The following is a 25,399-nucleotide window of genomic DNA, read 5'->3' as shown; positions in this document are numbered from 1 at the left end:
TTTCCTTGGTGTTTGATTGCTTTTTTGGTGGTTGCTTTGCTTGTGCTTCTTCATGTATTTCGTCAGGTGCTCTTGGGCTTAGGCAGTCGTGAGCCTTCTCTAAAGCCGCTCGTGTGAAGGTGGATGGGTAGTGTTAATGATGGCGAACCCAGTTGCAAGAATGATAAGGTGCATATCATTGAGAATAGTGGGAGTTTGGAGAATGAGAATATTAATCCACAGAAGGGCAAACATGAAGAACCATCCTACAAAGCAGTGGTCTCAGATCAATCGGCCATGGTTTGCCCTCCTTCTGCTAATTTTAATGGAAGATTTTGCAGGTAGGAGCACATGGATACAGAGATTGGTCCGGGAGGGCCCCCAGCCGATGGAGATAGATTCAAAAATGGTGGTGGCAGCGCAGCCAATGGCCCCGGAGGGGAAGGAAATGGTAAGTCTCTTCCTCTCAGGTTGAAGACCCTCTCCTTGTCTCCTAATGAAGATATGATTAAAGCAATTAGATCTGAGCAGTTGCGTTTTAGAAATATTGCAATTTTCTTTGTCTGTATGGATAGAGTCTTTACCCTCGCGGAAATTTTTTGATGACTGGATTACTAATGTCTGGGGTAAGAAGTTAGGTATTCATGTTAACTTTTGCAGAATGACCCAGAAGGGATTATTTGTGGTTCTTTTGAAATCCCATAATATGCAAGATAGGATTTTGAAGAAAAAATTTTGGAATGTGGGACACTCTTTGTTTAGGGCATTTCCATGGTCCCCTAAAGGGAATGTCGAGCAGGTTATTGCCCGTTCCTCCCCTAATTGGGTAGAAATTAAGAACCTTCAGCCCGAATTTTGGCCATTCATTCCTCAAATTTTGAAACCTTTGGTTCGGTTCTGCAAGTTGAGGAATCGAGAACCACTCTCCCTCACCTGAATGTCAGGGCTATAGTAGCGCTTGATCCTGAGGTTGTCTTTCCTGACATTATTTCTCTAGACTTTGAAGATGAGATCTTTGCATGGGAACTGTCCATGTTGGGCAATTTTGGGGGCTTGTTTTTTCTGCAAAATTAATGGGAATATGAGGTAAGAATGCCCTTCTCTGAAAAATTCCCACAGTACTAACTTTAACATTGCTTCGAAAGGCAATATGAGAAGTGATCCTAGTAAAGTGCATAACTCTATTAATAATACTAAAGAAGGTAATAATCTACCAGTGGATAACACCTCTAATATTGGCATTGAGAAGGTCAAATCGGGTCTAGATTGCCCGACTGATGGTAGTAATGGTAATAAATTTGTTAGCCTCTCTAATCCTCTGTTTGAGGATGAGTATGAGGTTGTTCAAGCCTCTGACATGAATGCCCCTCCCAACATCCTAGTCGGGTGTCGCTCAGTACAGGCTAATCCTTCTAATTGTGGACAAGACAAGGGTGATAATCCCCCCCCAGATTGAATGCTCAACAGCTTGCTCTTGCAAGTATCAAGGAGAAAGCTGATTTAATTAGGAATGCTTACCAAGTCCCCTTCGAGTTGAACATGAGTAACTCCTTACCTGGTATCATGGATTCCATGGTGGATGCATCTTTTGATAAGCAGATTGTGCCTTTTGGACCAGATGGTATGGCTATCAGTAATTCTAAGCAGTTTATAGAGGTTGTTAGTAAAAAGGTTAGGAAGAAAAGGAAAACATCAGACAGACAATCTCTCTCTAATGATAATAGTAAAAAAGGTAATGAAGTGCCAGAATGTTTTAATAGGTTGTACAAGAACCAAAAACCCTCCACTAAATAGATTTATGATGATGCACATTCATAGTTGGAACGTTAGGGGCTTGGAGATGCCTGATAGAAAATGTGGTTAGGAAATGGTGTAACAGTATCAAGGAGAAAGATACAATTTGCCTCTAGGAAATCAAAGTGGTAGGGTTCCATGCCTATACTATGTTGAAATTTGTGGGGTCAAGCCATTGGGTTCCACTCTAATCATGATAGGGATAAAGGTGTACTACCATTTTGCTTGGTCTTAAGTGGCCACACAGGATTATTGCTAATGGTGTATCCCCTTGCCAAAGGGCTTTGTGAGCCACTTTCAAATAGAAGGACTGTGTTTTTGGTATTTGTAATATATATGCTGCTAATGACTATAGAGATGGAGCCAGTTTTGGGGATTGGTTGACAATTGGCCTCCCGAATGCTCATTGGAGTTTTGTGGGTGACTTTAACATGATTGAGCATGGTGAAGATAAGAGTGGTGGCAATAAGCATTGTTGGAAGGGTAATGAACACTTCTTCTGGGCCAAGTTCAAGAGGAGATTTAATCTGGAAGATCCTTTGGAGAGGAAAAGGGGCTCCTTCTCCAGTATTTGGTTCACATGGTGTAATAATCAAAGTGGTAGGCAGAGAATGTACTATAGATTGGATAGATGTTATGCAGATGCTTCTCTTTTCTCCTTTTCCTCATAGGGGGTCAGGCCCCTCTTTGTGTTTCTCCTGCTAGTATTTCGGATCACTCCCCTATCTCTGTCACTGTAAACCTGGATCTTGACCCCCCTTCTATGATCCGACCTAAAAGGGAGAATGGCTTCAAGCTTAATGTTTCTTTGCTTAAGGATGAGGACTCTAGGGATGCTATTAAGATGGTTTCCCATTTGGCCAAGCTTTGTAATCTCGATCTCAGACCTAGGGAGCAATGGGAGGCTCGCATTGTTACTTGGAGGAAAATGTTTCAAATCATTGATAAGAAGCATGCTATGGATAGGTCTAGGGAGGAGTCCTATCTTCAGAATAGGCTTCAATGATATTGAGAAGGAGCTTCAGAGTAAGGGGCATGACTTGGCTTTAGAGGGGGAGCTCTCTTCGGTCAAAAATCACTTAAGTTACAACATTTCAAGATCCAAGGGCATAAGATAAGAGCTAAAATGAATTGGCTTAAAGGTGGTGACAAGGGAACCAATTACTTCTTCATTTTATTAGAGCCAAGAATAGAAGGGAATTTATTGAAAATATTCAAGTCAATAACACTCTCACCAATGATCCGGTGTCCATTAAGGAGGCTTTCTTCAATTTCTACAGTGGTTTATTTTCTTCTGAACATGGTGTTATGAACCAGGAGGCTCTTGAGAAGTGCTTACTATTAATCCCTAAGAAAATTTCATGTGAGGAGGCCAATGCTCTAGGCCAAAAGATCTCACTTGAGGAGATTAAAGCTGCTATCAGTTCACTAACCAATGGTAAGTCCCCAGGGTTGGATGGGTTACCTGCTGAATTCTATAAGATGCACTCGGAATGGATATGTTTGCAACTGTTTGCCATGTATGAAGATGTGTTTAATCAGGGATCTCTTGGAGAAAACATCAATAGAGGTGTCATTAAACTACTACCTAAGGGTGGGGAAAAGACACTGGTTAAAAATTGGAGGCCTATTACCTTACTGAACATCTCTTACAAGATTGTTGCAAAAGTCTTAGCAAGGAGGATTGTTGGGTTATTAAACAACTTCATTTCTGCCACTCAGATTGGATTCATTAAAGGTAGATATATCCTGGAAAATTTGGTTACTAGTTGGGAGGCCATGCATTGGGCTAAAGCTGACAAAATGTTGCAATGATTCTTCTGGACTTTGAGAAAGCATACGACAAAATTGAGTGGCCCTTCATTAGAGGGATGTTGCAAGCTTTTGGATTTCCCTCATATTTTTGTAGATGGATTGATATTCTCTTTAAGGACTCTTCCACACTCATTGAGGTTAATGGTGAACTCTCTGAACCTATCCCCCTTAAGAGGTCTATCAGGCAAGGTTGCCCCATTGCCCTGGCCTTGTTTGTCATTGTTGCTGATGCACTTTTCTACATTCTGAGAGCTCCTGCCCTCGGTCCTCCTATCAGAGGGCTAACCTTACCTAATTCTGAAAATCTGATCAATGCCCAGTTTGCTGATGATACTGCTTTATTTTTTGTTTTGAATGAGGAAAACTTTGATAATGCTATGAATAGATTGCAGTTTTTCTGCTTGGCTTCTGGAGCAAAGGTAGCTCCCCACAAATCTACAGTTCTTGGTTGGTCTGATGTTCCTCCAAGTTGGGTCTCTTGCAAAGGTTGGCAGTGGGCCAGACCGAATTCTATTGTTAGATATCTTGGTATTCCTTTTGCTATTAACCCTTCTATTCAAGATATGTGGCTTTGGTTATATTCTAAAAATGAGAGGAAGCACTTAAAATGGCAGACTCATCTTCTCTCCTTGGCTGGAAGAGTGCAAATTGTGCAAAAGGTTCTTTCCTCTCATCATATTTACTGTGCCTCAGCATGGTTGTTTGCTAGTTATGAAACCAACAAGCTTGAGAAGATCATGAGGGACTTTCTATGGTCTGATGGGATCGATCATAACAAGAGACATTGTGTGAATTGGGATTGGTGCTGCAAACCAAGGATTATGGGTGGATTGGGTATCAAAAACCTCAAGGCCCATGGCATTGCTCTAGCTTCTAAATGGCTTGTCAAAGCTTTGAATGGTAATGAACCATGGAAGGTGTTGATCAGAAATATTATTAAAAGGTCTGTTATTAAAAAAGGCAAAAAATGGAAGACCATCCCTTTATGTGATATTGTTTTGGGGGACTATAATATGAAGGTGTTTGGTTCTAATGTATTTGCTTCACTATGGAAGGCATGGTCACAGGTAAGGAGTTTACTCCCTTCTAAGGGTGCTATAGGTAATTCTCCTTCATATGTTGTTATGGACAGATCTATCTGGTGGGGGGTGAGTTTAAACAATAAACCTCTTGCACTGACTCAAAGTTGCTCTGCTAAAATTTGGAATGATAAAGGTATTTCTCTAATTAGTAATGTACTGTTTGACAACCAGTTAGGGTCTTGGGCCGAGCTCAGCTCTAAATATGGGATTCCTCTTTCACAGAAGAAAACATATTCTCTTATTGTTAAAGCTACTGGTTATTTTTTTCCTGGCAAGGTTTTGGATACTGATTCTCTTTTGAAGCAACTAAAATGGTTGGATGGCACTCCTTTTTTGGACATATCTACTAAGCAGATCTACATGATGTTGAAAGATGACTACTCTATCTTCACTCGAGTCAATCAGTGTTGGGGTCTCGACTGGCCTAAGTCCAGGTGGCAATTTGTTTTTTATTTTTTTTGGCATTCCCCCATTGATCCTAAGAAATCTTGTTTTAGATGGCTTTTACTTCTTAAAAAGTTAGTTGTAGGCTCTTTTTATCTATTGTGGGTCTTGAACCTATTAGGTGTGGAGTGTGCAATGTTCAGGAGTCTTTTGAACATTTGTTTTTTGAATGTGAGTTTGCCCGTGGTGTGTAGTCCATTTTCCTTGGCTCTCCCATTGTCTGGAACTGTCGCCCTGGTCTTTCTTGGAGTGAAATCCTTGCTGGCTTTGTGGAGTCCTTTGATCTTAGTTTGAACCGGTTCTGGTCTATCTTGTCTTGTGAAATCCTTTGGTTTCTCTAGAAAGAAAGAAATGGAGAAGTATTTAAAAACAAGAGGAGGCTTACTGGGTTTAATATTAAACTCATACACTTTTACATTATGTCTCAGGTTTCTGCTCTTCTAGAGATCTCAAAAGATAGGTTCATGATTCTGGTCCGGAAGGGTGTTCTTCGGAATTTGCAAGGCGGATATCCAGTATGATCAATATTTCAAGAAACACATGGATATGTTACACCCAAAGGAAATTAATGCATTGGTACAATATATGCAGAGACTCGAGATTGAAGATGCAGATGGTCCTTCTCCCAAGACTGAGGAGAATGTTCTTGGTGCTCGTTGACTAGTATTGTGGGCTATATTTATATTGACACAGGAGGCAATTTTGTTGTACAAAACTTCTTCTATATTGTATATGATGTAAAGCAATCTGACATAGGGCTATGGCCATTTTTGAATTTCATGTAATGATAGTCTAGATAGTGACTACACGACACCAAATTGATTACATCCTTGGAATGGATATGATGTATATGTTTTCAACTATATTAATATGAAAATTTTGCTTGTGAATAGACTACATTTGGTTTAGTTGAAGGTATAGGGGCAAGACAAGCCAGAGTTCACCCAAGTCCAATGCTAACACCCCAGTTCAAGAACCAAAAGTACCTGGGCTAGACCATGGGCAAACCTAGGCTGTCCACAAAAGTACCCACCACGAACTCACAAGCTAGATGGGGAAAAAAAGGTGTTTAAGCCGTTTATTTTTAATCAAGAAGCACATTTGAAATTCATAAAATGACCTAATTTGGCATAATTCAAACAGCATTTGTTTGATAAATACAACAGACCAAACCCCTATTTTACCTCCAAGCTGCCATTTTTCATTCTTGAAGCTTGCTGGTTTCTTTTATATATTAATCAATTTTATATCAAATTATTAGTATGTGTGTGTGTCTATAACACAGCCATGCCAAACCCCAAACCCATAGCTGACCCCAAAGTAGCACTTATATGTATTTACTTAAAAACATATACATATCTACATAAGCATTTATGCTGGTGAATTTGTTATTGATGATAATATTTACTTAAGACATACATATCTACATAAGTATTTATGCTAGTGAATTTATTCTTGATGATGAATATTATGCCAGTGAATTTATGCATGTATGCAACAATAGGCATTTATACACCCGTATAAGGTATATGTATAGGAATATTATATTACACATCAGAAGAAACTTCAAAAATAGCAATTTATCAGTTAGAAACCACCCAAATATATACATAAAGATAAGAGCAGCAGTAAAAAGGGACATTTGCCTCTCTTCATTATGTGCAAGCATAATTTTTCATCATATCTTTTGTAATTTCTTTCTTTTATTTTTCTCTTGAGATACAACTCAAATATTGTAACGACCATCTCCTATATATCACCTAATTGTGTTCGGGAAGATACAAATAGGCATATACACTGTATCTGGGGTATATTTGATGAGCGCAGAGCTAGTGGGCAGCAAAATTCCTTATAAAGTGTAAGCATCATAGAGCAGTTCCCAGAGGAAATGTTCTTAATGTGATATTTGTTTTCTTATCTACATATCAGAAATTACAGGCATTTTTCTCTCAAACAAAAAGGATATTTTCCAATTATTAATATAATTAATTATCATGTTACAGTTAGATAATACCCTTGGTGAACCTAAAAGTTAAATAGATTATGATTGTGGCATTCAAAAATCTAATCATGTCCCAATGAGGGAAGCATTCATGAGAAGGAAAGCTCGTGGTTGAAGGTAAACCAATCCCACAAAATTTGATCTCACAGCAGCTATTTTAAGAAACTAATGTGAGAAGCTTGGTCCTTTGTAATGTAGGCTATAATCTATATTATGATTTGAAATATGTACGTAGCTAATAATCAATAATTGTTCAAATGATATGTATGGTTTGAAGGATACCTTTAAGGGTGCAATTTAGACCATTAATGATCTTATAATTCTTGATCATTACTGATACACTACAAATTCATCAGTATTGAAATCCCTACGATTTGAATAATGTTTGCACTGCTTTTAGCTCTATTCAAAATCAAACTAATTTCATGTTAGAAATGAAATGTTTCTACTCTGATATTAATATTTTGAATCAAGCCAGATAAAACCAGTTTTTCACCAACTATAAGAAAACAGTACTAAACTCTGACTAGACATGATGAGATAACTGTTTCCTCTTTAAGATACTAAATTAGTGATAAAAATCCTATATATAATAATGTTGTACCCACTTTATATCCAAAATAAAAAAAGAAATTGATACATCAGATACGACCTGTGGCACATTTATTTCTAGATATAATAGGAATACCTGCAGTATCTGATAACTAAGCTAAAACAGAATTTTAGCAAACGGTTGTAGTGAATGTATGACCATTGCCAGAATTTTCTCCAATTTTATTTACCAAAAAGTTATGTGGTGTCATATCAATGATTGCCCTTTTCTTGCATGCCTATCAATTAAAATTTATAAGTACAGAAGAGAAGCAACGCAAGAAAGCTTTAACACCAATAATAACGTAAAGTGTGCTATTCCTCTCACCCACTATCAAATGTGAGCTAGGTGTTGATAAAATTCATGGACTTGTATTGCTGCCTAATGGAACTTGCTTCTAATGACAATTGGACCATTTTTTGTAGATGCACCCTGCCTACTTGAAGCACTTATGCCTCATCTAAATTGTTCAACTTGTGGATGTGACTCTAAATCCCAAGCTAAGCTATCAAAAATCAAATTCCGACCCTCTTTATTGTATTCCATGAAGTCAGTTATAACTTGCATAGAATTGTAAAGAAGTCTGTAGGCCACAAGATAACATAAAAAAAGGTGAATTCACATAGACTACCTTCAATTCATGCTTCTCACTATTTACATGCCTGAAACTTACTAATAAGCTAGTGGATGTTACATTAATTAACTTATTTAAAAAGCATACACATGAAACATATCCCTATCAGCTTAGTCCTGATAGTTCTTTCTTTTAACATATGACATTAGACTTGCTCTCTCACAAAATGATGATTCCCCTTTATTCAACTATGTTGAACTTACCAGTTCTTCCTGTCTTTTCATATCAATCACCAGCATCACACCATCCAACATACGATCTTGTCTAATCCTTCACAAAATTCCAATGTGCCTTTAACATGTAATCCTGCAGATCCCGTTTATTTTTAGAAAAAATGGTAATTTTTCTGCATGTCCAATCTCCCAAACAGAACTCTGCAAACTACATGTTCCAATCTTGTCTTTGAGAAAGATTGAGCCTATTCAACCAAAGTTGTGATCCTTCATACAATCTTTCTACTCTTAATAGTTTCACTCTTCAGCTATCACAGATTCACAAATACAGGTACTTCTAAAATAGTCATGTCCTAGCCTATTCAATCAAAGTTGTGATCCTTCCTATTTAATGTGGCCTATTCAACCAAAGTTGTGATCCTTCATATGTTAACGTCCCCATGCATCAATGAAGCTACTACTACACCAAAGTCCCCATGCATCCATAAAGCTACTACTACACCAAAGTCCACATGCATCCATGTAGCTTCTATTACACCAAAGTAAATTTCCATATCACATGCCACTTGTGTATGCTATCTTCTCCATAAAGCATCCACAGAAACGATTTCTCCTGCATTCACTGCAATCCCATGATATCAAACATCCATTACCTCCCAAGAGGTGACGATAACTTCATCAAGATTAAGAAACTAGTCGGTTTAGCAGGCAAGATATTATTAATCAAATTTGCAAAGATTAGTGATGAATACTGCAAAAAAATTGATTGATCAAAGTTATACACCATTAGGTTTCCTGAAACATTATAAATGCAATTTATTGGCATGTGTATTTTTTATTTAATCGGTCTACAAGATGAATAAAAAGCTCAATGCAAAGCCTTTAACGTAATACTCAACCAGGCTGCAATAGAAGGGAACGACACTCTTGGAATACAACCACATGTCCAACATTCCAGTTAATTTTGTAAGATTTAAGTGGAACAAATTATCAGAGATAAGTTAAAATGGATGGTGTGCACTTTTATGGTCTACAAAGCACTTCTGTTTACATCTTAACTCCCAGTATCCAAGAAAAAAGGCTTCCATATTTGTGAATCAAAGAGTTGATAGTAATGAGCCTTGGATAACAATCCCGTTATTTTAATTCTTTACAAGTGAATGGACAATAACAATGATTTGAATTAAATGATTGGCGATCACATTTGAATAAAACAATAGTGATATAATGCCCAATTCTGCAATAGAGTTGATATCCTTGCATGCATATATTCTGTAATGTATTCCCAACCTACTACACCTGAGATACATTATAACTACTCTTATGTTACAAATTTCTTCATTTAACTGTAAATGAAATTCTACTGCAGGCATTGGTTGAAAACTATTAACATACTAAACTTAGGCTATTTGTATATAATTCAAAGTTTTTAATAACTGTTTGTTTTATATTTGAACTCTCATTACTTGTATTAAATAAGTGTTTGCATTCTTCAAATAAGTATGTTGTTTGCCTTTGAAACATCACCATCCTGATGTTGAAATTACTATTGTTATTATTTCCAAGGAATTTGCTTAAGTGCGTATAGAGTTATCTTAAGCAAGTTTTGTGAATTATTTTTATTTCAATCTTAATAAGTATAACAGAGAATTTATTATTGTACCTGAACAGCAAATTTAAGAAGATAAATTAATTTCTGCTATAATAAATTTCCAGTGGCTATAATCCGAAAATCAAGAAAGCTTTTCAAAGTCAACAAAATCTTGCCACTACTTCTTGCCATCATACAAGTAAATATCTAAATTAAACAGAAAATAATGACAAACTTTCTCAAGAAAATATCCTGCATGTGACCATGGTAAGAATTTTTTTGCTAACAGATTAATGTTTCCTTCTAAAGATTTTATCTTTAGTTTTAAAACTTGTCAGACAATCTTAAATGTAATAGAGGTTCCCTGGTTCTTGAAAATTGACTAGGCAATCCACCTTGTGATCAAAGCTTAATCATTTTATATTAACAATGTTTTTAACGTTATCAAAGAAAAATGGGACTTAAAACTATCTCTAATGGTTTGCCTAAACTTAGAAATGTACATTGGATTCCCAATATGCAAAGAAAATTTAATTCCCTTGTAACAAAAAGGTGGGATATTACAGAAGGGAACAAAGGGTTTAATATATTAAAAAAAATTTATCTTGTTTTCCCATAATGTCAAGGCCCAAAACACAAAATGAAATTTTGAATTGAGATGTTTTAGGAACATAAGAAAGTGACTATTCCAGAGAATCACAAAATGTACAAAAATACAACTTTTCTAAGAAATAAACTTAAACCAAATATTTTACAACTTACTTTTAGATGTCCAAATTGCAAAAAACATTGTCAAAAGGACCTCGTTAACTAATGTGGTTGATGGACACTATGCATCCCAACAAGGTTCCTGTGAGGTATTCACACATCTCCCCATTGCAAATGAGGACACCCACTTTTTCCTGCTTTCTAGGTAGTGTCGAATCTTAGCTATTAACCTTTGCATTAGAGAGGTATAGGTGCTCAAAATGGCCAAGAGTCAAGTGAATATCCTTGAGTGAAATGAGAAATAAGTGAGTCAGTTTATAAGGTTTGCATTCCATGTCAGTTGATTAAGGTCTAGTTAAGAAGTTCATTGAAATTGCCCGCTTCATGTCGAGTGATAGATGAGTGAATTTTCCTTGAGTCTTTTGCTTGAAAATTGATGAACGAATGAGTTTGAGCATTTGAATGAAGTGATCATTTGTAATACACCTCATCTCTAAGTCTTCGTTAGGTTTTAACTTCATGACTTCGCAGTTTGAAGCAAACTTCAGGTTTCAGGGATTTGGAGCATACTTCGGGAGTTGAAGAATTAGAGCGAACTTCATGAAGGAGGAGATTGGAGCGAATTTCACCTTCAAGGCTTCCTGAGCGAGATGAAGAGAACATCCACTTCATGAATTCCACATTTGAGCAAACCTCATGTCAACTTCAAGTTTGAGCAAATTGGAGCGAAATCCTCTACTTCATGAGTTGAGCCTCGGGAGCGAAGTTCATGATCTTACAAAGTGGAGTGAATTTCTAACTTCATGAGTTGGTGATCTCAAGCGAACTTCATGACTTGAGCAAGAGGAGTGAAATCTCTTACTTCGTGACCTGAGCTTTTGGAGCGATATTCCTACTTCGGCAGTTCATGATTTGGAGCGAACTTCCTCAATGAGCACATGAGTACACTTCACCTTCAAGCCTTCATGAGCGAAGTTGGAATAGAGGAGAGAAGTATGGTGGATAGCATTTCACCTTGAATGGATTCAACTTGAAGATAGACTTCATGACTTAGCAATTCCAAGCGAACTTCATGACTTCATGCTTTGGAGCGGATTTCTAACTTCATGAGTTTGTGTTTTGGAGCGAAGTTCACAACTTCAGCAGTTGGTGTTTTGGAGCAAACTTCATGTTGGAGTGTCTTGGAGCGAACTTCATGTTTCCACCTTTTGGAGCGAACTTCAAGTTTGAGAGTTTTGGAGCGGATTTCATGTTTTGGAGAAAACAAGCAAACTTAGCAAACAAGGCAATGGAAATAAGACATCATGAGAACAACCCTTGGGATGAGAATTTAACAACTTCATGACTTGTTGTCTCCTACTTCATGAGTTCAAGATTTGGAGCAAAGTTGATAACTTCATGACTTTGCTATTAGGAGTGAACTTCATGACTTCATGCATTGGAGCGAAATTGAACTTCAAGTTCGAGGCATTTGGAGCGAACTTCATGTTTCCACCTCTTGGAGCGAAGTTATCACTTCATGAGTTCAAGATTTGGAGCGAATTTGCAACTTAATGAGTTGCCAGTTTGGAGCGAACTTCAGGTTTGAGAGAATTGGAGCGAACTTCATGACAAGTGTACTTCATGAATCAATGAAATGGAGAGAACTTCATACAAAATATACTTCATGAGTTGAGCTTTTGAAGCAAACTTTGTAAGTTGGGGATTTGGAGCGAATTTTGCCTTCAAGTATTCATGAATGAAATTGGAAATAAAGGAATGAAGCAAATTTGAAAACAAAAAACTCCATGAGTTGATGACTAAGGGCGAATTCCATTCAAGCAAACTTCATGAGTTCAAAGTCAGGAGTGAACTTCATGAACAAAGGCTTAGGAGCGAATTTCATGTGTTTCACTCACACACAACGAAATTCCTAGAGAAGCCTCTCCTAAAGTAGTTCGTCGTAAATGCTTTTGAGTTGAGCTCATAGAACTAAGATAAATATATGGAAGTGAGTTTAAAAGCAAGTTGAGGGTAATTTCATGAACATCAAGGGTGGAGTAAACTTCAAGAGCTCCTCTCTAAGAGCGAAAATCAACTTCAAAGTGCTCCTTCATGAAGGTGAATTCCTTTAAATCTTCCTATTAAACCTGCAAAACACATAAAATCAAGAGAAATATCAAGCTAAGAACTATCAAAAGTTATATATTATGTATTTGATATCATGTTTGTTTTGTTTTGCAGATGGGAGAGGATGGTGATTGCAAAGTGAAAAGGAGAAAGATTGTGAGACCTACACCACCATGCAAGAGGAGAAACTTCACGCCTAAGAGGAATTTCAACCTTCACCGCACCATGGAGACATGAAGAGATCAAAGGAGTACAAAAAAAAAGTTATACAATCACTCCAAGGAAAGCAAGTGAGTATGAAGGAAACACTCAGTTCCCTCAATATTTCCTACCACTACTACTTCAAGCAAGCTTGTAATGTCGAGTATCAAATCTTCCAAACCTACAAACAAATCAGAGAAGTTCCACATCAGCATGTCTAGATGCAATGTACCTAACTCACTAGTGATGGCACAAGCTCTGAGGCACCTACCCCTGATATCTATTGGTCCACACTCATCGAATGTAATTTTCTCATTGGCTAAGGAAAGTTTGTTGTAACAACCCCTAATTAGGGTTTTTATTGTAAAATCCTGGCCATTGATGGAGATTCAATCCTAGTCATTCATTGTAAATGAGCTCTTTATAAAAGCTCAGAGTCTCTCATTTGTAAACGTTAATAGTTAATAGTAGGAGAATAGCTAATAGTTAGTAATAGGAAAGAAGAGAAGTTAGAGTAGGAGAAGGCAAAGATTGTTGCCAAACATGGTTGTAAAGAACAATTGATTTCATTGAAGTTATGGTGAATTTGATTTGTTACTTCAACAACTCGCATGGTCTTTGCTTCTCAATTTGCTTTCATGCAAATTAAATTGAATGGAGGAATTTGTTGGATGTATTCATGTGGAATCCGCATAATCCATACCACTAGCCTCTTGCTGCTTGTAAGTGTGCCTTGTGTGGTAAACAGGAATGATATGAGCTTAACTTCGAATTGTTCTACATTCATTGCTTATGCATTAACTTGAATGGTAATCGATGTTTGATGTATTGATTCGAATATCTTTGAAATATCCTTAGAAGATTGCACTAAGCTTGTGTCAAATTGTTCAGTTTGATGGTGAGACCTCATTCACTTATCTTCTTACATTCTAAGGCCTAGAATAGACTCTAAAACCCTACCTCTTTTGCTCTTTTTTTTATCTTCCAATTGAGTAGATAGGACTTAAGTTCCAGCAAATCAAGCATTCAGGCATTCGAACGTAAGTCCCCTTGTGATTCCAGCATAATCACATCAAACCAATGAGCTTATCCACACATAGTGACCCTACATTCATGAACCTTGGAGTCGTCTCGAATGATCCTTAAACTTCAGCATCCAAGAGATTTTGTTCAAGAGAGGATAAGATACTTATGGTATTTTATTCTGTGTTCGCATGTGCTTAAAAATTACATCAACAATTCCTTTACAGTTGCAATCTTCCACACCCAAAAGGCATCAGAATAATATGAGATAAGGCCAGATGCAAATCCCAAGCAATTCTAGTAAAACAATTGTAGCATTCTATTTACGTGAACAGCAAGGCATAAGAGAAATGAAATTCATTTACCCAGGTTTTAAAAAAAACTCAATACAAACTCAAGAAACAAAAAAGTTACTATTGCATTCATACGAAATCATAAAAACATGTATTTTGTTAGTTCATGTCAATATAGTGCACATATTTAAAAATAAGCATAATACATTAAAATAAAATAAGAAAGATTTTAAAAATACTAATTTAGTATTTTACTTTTAGATGAGAGGATTTATGAAACAGTAAAAGATAAAGAGCTGATGCTAAATAGTAGGTAGATCCTGACATGGAGCATAGCCTACAATTTTAGGGGCAAAGCAATTTTTTTTAATCTAAACCATCATCCAAGTAAAAATTAAAAGAAAAAAGAATCATTAATGTTTAAAATTTTAGCTGAAAAAATCTATTCAAAGTCAAATGATAGAAAAAACATTACAATGCACGAGTCTTAACCCTAAATTTCCAATCTTCATGTGCTTTAATGCTCTGCCCTTAAGAGTAAAAATAAGTCATAAAAAGGATTAAAAAATCTGGAACCACATTTTTTTGAAAAACTTGGGAAACAGCACAGTAAATGTGAAAAGTCATGATTACTCAAGTATTAATGAAGAGTATTTGGAATGTAATGCTGCTAGAAAACATACACCCCTTAAACTTGGCAATTAAGCCAAAGGAAATTCTAAGGTAGCAATGCAATCCTTTGAAATGTATTTCTTTAAACTTCTAATAACAAGATTAAAAACTGATTTGGGGATTAAAAATTATTAAAAAAACTTGTTTCTTTACATCCAAAATAAATTTTTGAAGTTAGCAATGTAATCCTTCAAAGATTAACGAGCATTCCTTGAAGCTTCCAAAAAAAAAAAGATTAAAAGGCTACTACCTCCGTTGGCGATAATGAAGTATTTGTTTGTTTGTTAAACATCCAATATACATTAAGGGTCAGTTGAGGTTGTGTGCTATATAGCACATTGACTATCCCTTATAATTAAGGGTAAGGAGGAAGACTTGGTGGCTCATTATTTCTCAAAAAAAGTTATGGTAGCATATACTACACGAGATTCCTGCCCAGATAATGACCCCATCACCCCAATGATCCAGATGGAAGAATGTGGCTATGTGATTAGATGCAACACTTTTTCTGTGGCAGATGAGTCCTTTGAAGAAACTTTATGCAATTGAATGGAAGACAATTAGATTGAAAGGTCATGCTTCTATCCTTGTCCAGCCATAAAATCTATCTGGAATGAGTGCATAAAATCCATATGAGTCTCAGATATAGACTCCTAATGGTTAATCCACCTGGACCAACAGACAAAAGAGGACAAAACTCAAACAAGATTGGACCTATATCAAACCAACCTTCAGGCTTCAACTCTTGTCACTGGTTAGAGCAGATTCAGGTGTTACACACAGCAATGGTCTTAGGTCATACTCCTTACAAGCTTCATTTCTCTTTGTTAGAATGTAAGAGGTGAATGTAAAACATGCCCTGAGGATATCAAAAAGTCTACAACTTGATCCTTAGGGTGCTGGGGTTAACTGTCAAGTTCCTGAGGGCATGAGATTGAATGATAGCTAAAACCAGGCGAAGCAAAAAACATTTTTAGTGATCAATCAAGTCAAGCCCACAAATCGCTTGAGATGGATATTTGCAGCATGGAAAAGTAACAGCATTCACACAAATTTATACACCAACTCAGAAGGTTTGTCAAGTAGATGACTACTTGAAACAGAAGCAAATCTCATTCAAGAAGCTTATGTGCCCTATAAATTCTTCCTCCAAAACCTAAAGAGAAAGGTAAATCACAACAAATTCAAGCTCTTAAAGATCTTAGAGGCAATTTAAGACAGAAGGAGGACCAAAGTAGGCAATATTCAAAGAACACTTCAAATTAAACTTTACTTCAAGAAGATGCAATGCCAGCAGGGAAGCAGCAGAGTAGATTCTCAAGACATAATGCTTGAGTTAGGCAATATAGAAGAGTCTCCCTTTTGAGAATTTTTTCTCTAAAATTTTTGTAGATTACTACAAAAGAAACAATATTCCAGACTTGTCAGTACATTAAAGAATCATATTCCTGGTTGCAGCCAAGTTCTTGTTATGTGTTTATCACGCAAGTACTCTTCCAATTTATTCAGTTTGTTTAGAATTTCTTGCATACTCTTTATGTCTCATAATCCATTGTCCTCTGCCACTGACAGGCTTGAAACCAGAAACTCCATGAAGACTACTGCTTCCTGCCCATAATAAATTGGAAGAGTACAAAATAGTAGGGACTTTTCATGCTGTATAGTATGCCCAAAAAACTGGAGGTAGCTTGTTGGGTCTTGTTACTCACTTCTGTGTGTCATGTAAATTATCGTTACAACTACTTTGTCTGTTGCTTCACTATTTTTTCTAAGATAACACATGTTGATCTTTTTATGCTCCATCTTCAAAATAGTTAAGAAACTGCTCTGTGACTTGATCTGCAAAATGTGCGCCTCTAAGACTCGTAAAATAAATGAGCACCTAACCTTGTAGTATTGTATTCTTTAATAAAATATGTGATGTTTTTGTCAGAATTGTCAATTAAGACCTTTGCTTCTTCACACTTTGTTAAACATTTTGTTGTAATAACCAAATACTAGTATATACCACTTCTAGATGGATCCCATATCTCTCATATAGCTCCTGACATCCAATAGGTTGTAAAGTTTAGAAAAACTCCTACACAGAGCTGCCTGTTCTAAGGAATGCAAGACATGTCTTAACTTCTTCAAGACAGTCCCACTGTAGCGTGCGACACCATAACATGGCTTGTAAGACTTTTCCACATTTCCTTCTGTTGCATAAGATTTGCATGCCCCTTTGCTTCACCCTGTTGTACTTCTCTTGACATATATTCTAATCCTTCCTCCATAACTCATCTTAATATCTGATCTTTCATCATATAATATGGCAGATCATTTCATAACTACAGTGCTTTTGATTTTAATAAAATCCTCCTCATTCAGGGGTAAGAGACTTCATAACTCATCTTAATATCTGAGCTTTCATCATATAATATGGCAGATCTTTTCATAACTGAAGTGCTTTTGATTTTAATAAAATCCTCCTCAAGAAGGATGTCCAGTTTTTCTGATGAGACGAACAAGGTTTGGGAACACCCCACTGAAAACTTTGTAATGTTAAATTTTGATGGTACATCTCACAGCAATATTGGCACGGGTTTCCTTGTTAGAGACGCTGGAGGTAACTTATGACATGGCAGTTCTCTCCTCCTGGGAAAGAGAACTAATAATGAAGCAGAATGGGTAAGATTGGCGGCTGGAATAGCAGAGGCAGGCTGGCAGCTGCCAAAGGAGAGCAAAATTTAATTGTGGAAGGGGACTCCTTGATTGTAATCAACATGTTGATGAAAGGTTCCTGCCCTAACTGGAATCTTAGGTGTTATGCAGAAGAAGCAGTAGCTCTGTGAATCTTCTAAGTTCTGTGAAGTTAGATACCAACATTACAGGTGGAGAGCCAGTTTTGCAGCAGCATTTTTAGATAATTACACTGTGAATCATAATCCCATAACTATGCTATATAGTCAAACTTCTTTGTTTTGTAAGCAGTTAAAATTAAACAAGTATTTTCCATTAAAGCCCCCATGAGTCATTCCTCCTAATTCTAAGACCCTAAGGTCTTTGGGTGCTAGCAGGGATGCTTGAATTGAAAGAGTGTCTTGACTCTTGACTTGAGTTAAGCATTGTCATAGTTTAAAAATTCAGCAAGTACTCACTCAACTTACAAATAGTCACTAAAAATTCTTGCTGGTGAGTAATCACAGGAAAAACTTGCTGATGAATTGTAGGTAAAAATTTCAGCGCTTATTGTCAAAAAATCACCTGACCCAATTGTAAAAACTTGTCCACCATTAAGTATAAATGGAGGCAAAGATTTTTAATTTTCTGCAAATGGATTTAGAGCACAATCCAATGATTTTTCAGTTTCTGCAAGAAACATTAATGCACAATTTAAATTCTGGTTGCTGAAAACAGATTTAGAGCATGATTAAAGGCTTTATAGACTTCATCTCTCACTTCGAACTTCCAAGTGATAAAACTGTGAAAATGGCATGAGCCATGAAGGTTTATGTGGTTTTAAAGGCCCAATATGTGCTTAGTGGTAGGGATTATGCACCTTGACCACATCATGTATTGCAACAAGGAACACATGGGGGGCACTGCCCCTCAACCCCTAAATTACCACCCACCACTATATCTTGCATTCCCCCATCCCATTGTCACAAGACTCTGAAACATAGATTCATATTTATTATTTACAATGAGAAGGAATACATATACCCTTTTGCTAGGAATACATATTAAATTCACAATGAGAAGGAATACAAGTAGGAAAAGACTTGTTTTTTGTATTGAACTCTACTTTTGATTTATATATGAAGGAAATCAATACCATGTGTGCTTTTTAAGAATATTTTTAAATGTTCAATAAATTTGCCAAGTTTTTCACTAAGTTTTTGCCAAGTCCGGAGTTTTTAAAAAATTTGGGTCAACCAAGTTATTGCAAAGTCCAAGTTTTTAAACTATGAGTGTGGTAATTTATCCACACAAATGCATTCTTTGCAAGGTGCAAAGAATCCCATTAATGTCACATATGTGAAGAGTTTATTTGTGCATTCCCAAGTTCAATGTTATTGTATATTTGTTGGCTTGTGATAGGGTAGTTAGTGGGTTGGTTCTCCATGTGGTGTCTATTGGGTCTTGGCAAGAAAGGTGGTGGCATGGCTCCTAAAGGGATTTTTTTGCATACATGGGATCCACAATACAAAAAAGTTAATTGTCTCTAATAGCATGCTTACCTCCATTTTATTTGTGAGGCCCCAACTACATTAGATTTCATTAAAGTTGTTCTTGGCGAGAATGGATTGGGATTACAAGGTCCTTCTTGGTCTAAGGCCATGATTAGACATGATTATATATCAAAATTGGCTTTTAATGTAACAAATGGCATGCAAAATGTTTGACTGCTCCAAGCATTGCTTCCAAAACATTTCGAAGAGATGTTGCTTCTAGGTTCCTTGTCAAAATTTAAAGGAAAGAAGTCCAAAGAATGTCCCAATGTGCTAGCTCTTGTGAATGTTGGAGTTAGTCATTGTAGAGAGCACCTAGATACTTCCTAATGTCCTCATATTATTTTTAAGGAATGCAATCTTAAATGACTGTGAATATGGAATATGGATAATCACGACTCTCAACATCCTAGCAGTGTATAAGACTTATGGATTGATATATGGATTTTTATGGAAGTATCTTCAATTATAGAGTGTCATTCATATAATCTTGCAAACTTAGTCCCTATCAAGGAAGATTGTTTCTTATGTGCCAAGTGAATTCCCCTAATAAGGTGAACTTTACATAGTTAAATCCAATGAATTGATGATTATTCTCTCATATATCTTACTAGAGAGTATTTTCAGCTCAGCCTTTCTGTGGACCACATCTTAAATCATCCTAATGTTAATCAACCTCTCTCTCTCTGTGTCTCTCTCTCTCTCTCTCTCTCTCTCTCTCTCTCTCTCTCAATAATGTCTTTCCTTTTGAATCAACTTGCCACTAGGGTGAAGTTTGTGTAAGCTTCGTGCCAACCATTAGTGAGATAGCCATGTCCTATATGATGGGTTGAATCCCCACTGAGGTAAATCTTGGGTGATTATCACCTTGTATAAAACAATCATCCCCTTTAGATGTCTAGCTTTACACAATCATTGCTCTAAAGTTATTTGGTTTATTCTATTAAAAATGTCTTTTAGCATTATGCCACGTGTATGACATAAAAAATAGAAGACCCATGGCACTTACCATTTTCCTTTATTTAAATCCTCGGCACCCTTGGAGTTGCTCATTCCATGAGATATCTTGTACAGAATTTCCACTTTTTTGTTCACTGTTCAATTTTTACTCAGCACCATCCTCCATAAGGCCACTTCAAGATATGAGCAAAGTCTCCTGCTTCTTGTTCCTCCTTGTTCTGGGTCTAAAAAATGGTATCACCCTTGTGTTTCATTATCTCTTTCAGTGTCAAATCAAGTGACCTTGAGGCCCACAATGAATGTAAATACAAGCATCTAAACCTGAAAAGTGCTACACAATTTATTTGAGGATTCTGCAGTTTATTCCATGCTCTAGGTAAGCACAACTCTATGAGCTCAGTGGCAGAACATCCACAAATGCTGATGGAAGCTCCTAGTTCTGTGTTCCAGTTGATCTGACTTACAACAAAGTATGAGGACTAAGTGGCTAGGTGCACCATAACATCAACAAACGGTGATGGGAGTTCCTAGTTTTGTGTTCCAGCTGGTCTGACTTACAACAAAGTATGTGGGAGGCAAGACTAGGTACACTCAAGCCATATGTCACTCGATGGAGGTGTGGAGATTAAAGGTATGCTCTAGCAAAACCCAAACCTATGAGAGCTAGATACTAGCAATATAGCACACTACAGTGTCAATGGAAGGTTTTAGGTTTAAGTCCGAGCTGGTTGATGTCTTACAACAGATTCCTCACAAGTGTAATAATATTGTGAAACAATGACATATATTTTTTATTAACTGCAATAAAAGTTACATAAAAGCATATATGTGACAAAATGAACATGCTGTTAACCACAAAAGTAAATAATAAAATTCACAGAACAAGAAGAGGTAGCTAGCAGAACCGGACAGATCCAACTGTACTGAGAACAATTGGCAACCACCGTTACAGTTGAGATAACTAGCTATTTTTTATTCTATCAAATCACATTCCTTTGCCTAAACTAACCTACAGAGAAATTACCGAAAAACTTTGTTTGCCCCAGTGAGCATTATAATTTTGTGCTGGTGAAACTCATAGATAAATATCACAATCGAAGCTTTCAGATGCCCAAGTTGAAAGCACCCGCATGGAAAATTTTACAACAAAAGATAACCCGAGAATGTTAGGGGTTTCCAAGACATTCTTCGCATCCCACCGAAAATTCCCACTAGTCTAGACTCCAGGCCATCCTCCCATGGACATCATCAGTTCTTGTATTGGCTATTTCACAGGGGTCGATGATGAGAAGATTGGACCTTAATTGTGATATTCAGGTTAGTGGTAGTCTTCACTTCCAGCCCTGGCCTTCAAGAACCCTAACCCTTTACATCTTTATTAACTAATTTTCCTTTCTCATGGTCATTTCGAATTAAAAAGATTACATAGAGGTAACCTGATACATGATATTATATCTGACCATGAAAATCTAAAAGGTTTTATTTATAATGTTTGTAATGCAAGATATTATCATTTTAAAATGTCTATGTTTTACCTGCTTTAGATTCACCCAGCTGGGTAGCTAGGCTCTTTTTTTACTCCACCTTTGATTGTGGCTAGTAGCTTCTTTATTGAGCTCCTTTTTGCGACTCCATGCTATTTGAACCAAATGTGTTCATATCGCAATGACCTATGTTGGTCATCAGTGGACGTTGATATCATTTCTCTCTTTCTTCACAGCACGCAAAATGCATTTGTAACAGTGGCAACGATACTGACGCTTCAGGGATTAAAGAAATTGCACAAGGAAACTTGGAAAGACATGAAAAAAGTAAAGGGTCGGGAAGAGCCAAAGTGGCACACCCTTTACCTTCGAAAACCTTCCATTATTACGAAATTATGCCTCCGACATTGACTGAGCAATATCATGGTGTCATAAGCGAATTAGCAATGCCTCTTTCGTCACTAACATGGTTTAATGTGGAAACCCAAAGAAGGTGTTCATTAACCTGGTGTAATTGGGATGTGTTTCTAAACAGTTATGATTATAGCGATAAAGACCCAGAAAAAGTAAAATTTCTGGGAATCTCGTTTCTCTACCTGGTGAGTTACTCTTACCTATCAGCATTGCATGGTCATTGGCAAGGTCGTTTCCTTGAGTTTAAAACCAAAGAAATTATGCAAACAAGTGCCGTCGCATAAAATATCGGTGCGCAAAAATAGGGTAAACATAACCCTCTCCCTCAAAAATAAAATACTTATATCAATAACATCCAGAGGAAGTAAAATAGAGGAGCAAACCTTGTTCAAAAATTTACCGGTGTGTTCAAAGAGAATTTTGATGATGAAATTGGCAGGCCTTTGAGCACTGGATTTAAATTCCTATAAAAATCAATTTCTCCAGTGGTTTCGAACCTGCTACTTACTTCGCATAAATACTGAGACCCCGATTTCTGTTGCCATTAGACAAAAAGATAACAGAAACCAATATGGAAAAAAGGAGCTAAGGAGACAGTAATAAATAGGTCGCGAACTGATAAAAGGATGGTCACATGGCAGTGTTTGTTTTCTGATTAAGGGTTGCAAACATGCTCGATTCGAAGACACATTTGTAATCCGTGTCCAGCAAAGGGTCCGTACCTTGTCGTCTATAGTTAAAGAGTATGAGGAATTTAAATTGATTGGCTTAGGCTACATTGTATGAAGGGACTATCTAAATTTTCCTGCGAGTTTCGTTAAGGAATCTTAGAAGCGTTTTATAATTAGATGGTTTTATGTTGAAAATTTTTAAGAAGTTTGTGGTCTTAAAAATTTATCTAATTTAAAATGTTAATTTAGAATTTAAAATAATAAAAATATATTTTAACTAGCTTATATACCTTAAATTATAATTTAATCTATATAAAGTATGTCGAGAGATATCCTTCTCGAGGCGCTTATTTTTAATATATATAATTTTTAATTTACACCCTAAAGTTAAATAGGCGCCTCGAGAAGGATATCTCTCCGCGTACTTTATATAGATTAAATTATAATTTAAGGTATATAAGCTAGTAGCAGCCACGCGGCGCGACATGGAAAACATAAAATAAATGCAGTATATAAATATATAGTATCTTTTTTCTTGAATTGAATTATATTATAGTATTATTATATTATTATGTGGAGATATATGAAATTTTATATATCTATTTAGACTATTTTTAATAAATATATATGTGTTGCAAGATTAAAATATATACTAAAATAAAATGTAAGATATATGGTAGACTTTATTTAATGATAGTATAAAATATTATTTAATGGTTAGTATTATGGTTATAGATAGGGTTAGGGTTAAAGTTAGTATTATGGTTAGCTTTTGGGGTACGGTCGGGGTTAGGGTTAGACTTTAGGATTATGGCTAGAGTTATGGTTTAGGATTATGGTTAGGGTTTATATTGTGCTTATGTTTAGGTTAATGGATAGCGTTAGATTTTAGTTTAAGGTTTGGATTAGGGTTAGGTTCTGGCTTAGAGATAGATTCAAGGTTAGGGTTAGGTTTAGAATAGTTTGGGATACTGTTAGTATTAGGGTTATCTTTTGTAGTAGGGTCAAGGTTAGGGTTATACTTTAAGATTATGTTTAGATTTATAGTTTAGGATTATGGCTAGGTTTATATCGCATGACTAGGTTTAGGTTAATGGATAGGGTTATATTTTAGTTTAGGGTTTGGATTAGGGTTAGGTTTTGGCTTAGAGATAGATTGAAGGTTAGGGTTAAGATTACAATTGGGGTTATGGTTAGGGTTAGGGTTAGGGTTAGGATTGGGGTTAGGTTTACGGTTCAGGTTAGGGTTAGGATTAGGGTTAGGTTATAGACTTTAACAAATTGCAGTTAGAGATAGTATGTGATTATAGTTGTACTCTGAGTTAGATTTAGGGTTAGGATTGGGGAAAGGGTTAAAAATAGGGTTAGGAATAGGGTTATAATTATAATGACGGTTAGGGTTATAGTTAGGATTAGGGTTATGGTCAAGGTTAGGATTAGGGTTAATCTTAGTTATTATAATTAGGGTTAGGATTAAGGATTATAATTATTAATTATAAATAAAAGTAGGGTTAGTTTTAGTGTTAGGGTTTGAGGTAGGGTTAGTATAAGGGTTAAGATTAGAATTATTATTAGGGTTAATGATATAATTATGTTAAGGGACATTGTTAGGTTAGGGTTAGGGTTAGAGTTAAGATTGTAGTTAGACATAATATGTAATTATAGTTGTATACACCTAAAAATGGTCTAAAGATAGTTAATTAAATACGCAGTTATTTGATTAATTCCCCTTCCCAATTAATTGAATTCACAAGCAATTTAATTAATTTCTCTATTCATCTACTAGTAAATAAATCTAAATGATTTATTTATATAGTTCATCTCACATCTCCCTTTGATTAATTAATTAATGTCTCCCCATACTAATCAATTCTTCTAATCCCTAATTAAGATTAACAAACTCAAGTTTGTTGAGGTTAATTACCATTTTCCAATTATTTGAATTTCTAAATTCAAATGAGCACATGGCTCCTAACTTTAACCACCCAACCTAACCATCCCCTAACTTAACCCATTCAATCTAATCTTGGGTCTAACTAAACCTATCCTATCTTGCTCATTCTAACCTCCTTATCCTAACCTCTCATGGTGTAGATATTCTCTCCTTGAGACACATGGCACTTTTGCCACATGTCTCCTCCCTTGGACACTTGCCCTCTCATGAGAAAGGCTCCTTGACACTTGTCACCACAGAGATGATAAATGTCCCTTCCTCCAACCTCTTCTCCAACTTCCTCAATCTTGGCCCTTGATATCTTCAGATCAAATATGGACCGTCGATTCCTGCCACCTCAGCTTTGGCCTTGGAATTTCTATAAATATCCTCCATTTTAGAGCAATATGGATCCCATCTCATATCAATTTAAGCATCATTACTATAGGCAATTTGCATTTCGATTATCTAGTAATTAGATTTGGAATTGATCATAGCATGTTCATCTAGTTTCTTACATCATGTATTTCATATCATCTCCATAATCAATCATGATCAATTAGCTACTCAACTCTTGAGTTGCCACTTTGGAGGTCATTGCTCTGCTAAGAGCC

General features: G+C 36.3%; 1 protein-coding gene across 2 annotated transcripts in view; it reads right to left on the bottom strand.

Annotated features, from left to right (window-relative positions):
• The window catches only part of LOC131030199 (uncharacterized), a 106,386-nt gene extending 83,478 nt beyond the window's left edge, over positions 1 to 22,908 (bottom strand). Inside the window, exon 1 of one of the 2 annotated variants that reach the window (XM_059211004.1) lies at positions 22,565 to 22,908. The gene's annotated coding sequence lies outside the window, so the exon portion shown is untranslated. The remainder of the gene's footprint in view (positions 1 to 22,564) is intronic. The other variant, XM_059211005.1, reaches the window with a different exon arrangement.
• Positions 22,909 to 25,399: the final 2,491 nt, after the last annotated feature.

The sequence above is a fragment of the Cryptomeria japonica genome, chromosome 9 (genome assembly GCF_030272615.1).
Source record: "Cryptomeria japonica chromosome 9, Sugi_1.0, whole genome shotgun sequence".
In the NCBI taxonomy this organism is placed as follows: Eukaryota; Viridiplantae; Streptophyta; class Pinopsida; order Cupressales; family Cupressaceae; genus Cryptomeria; species Cryptomeria japonica.
This window is presented reverse-complemented; position numbering and strand designations above follow the sequence as displayed.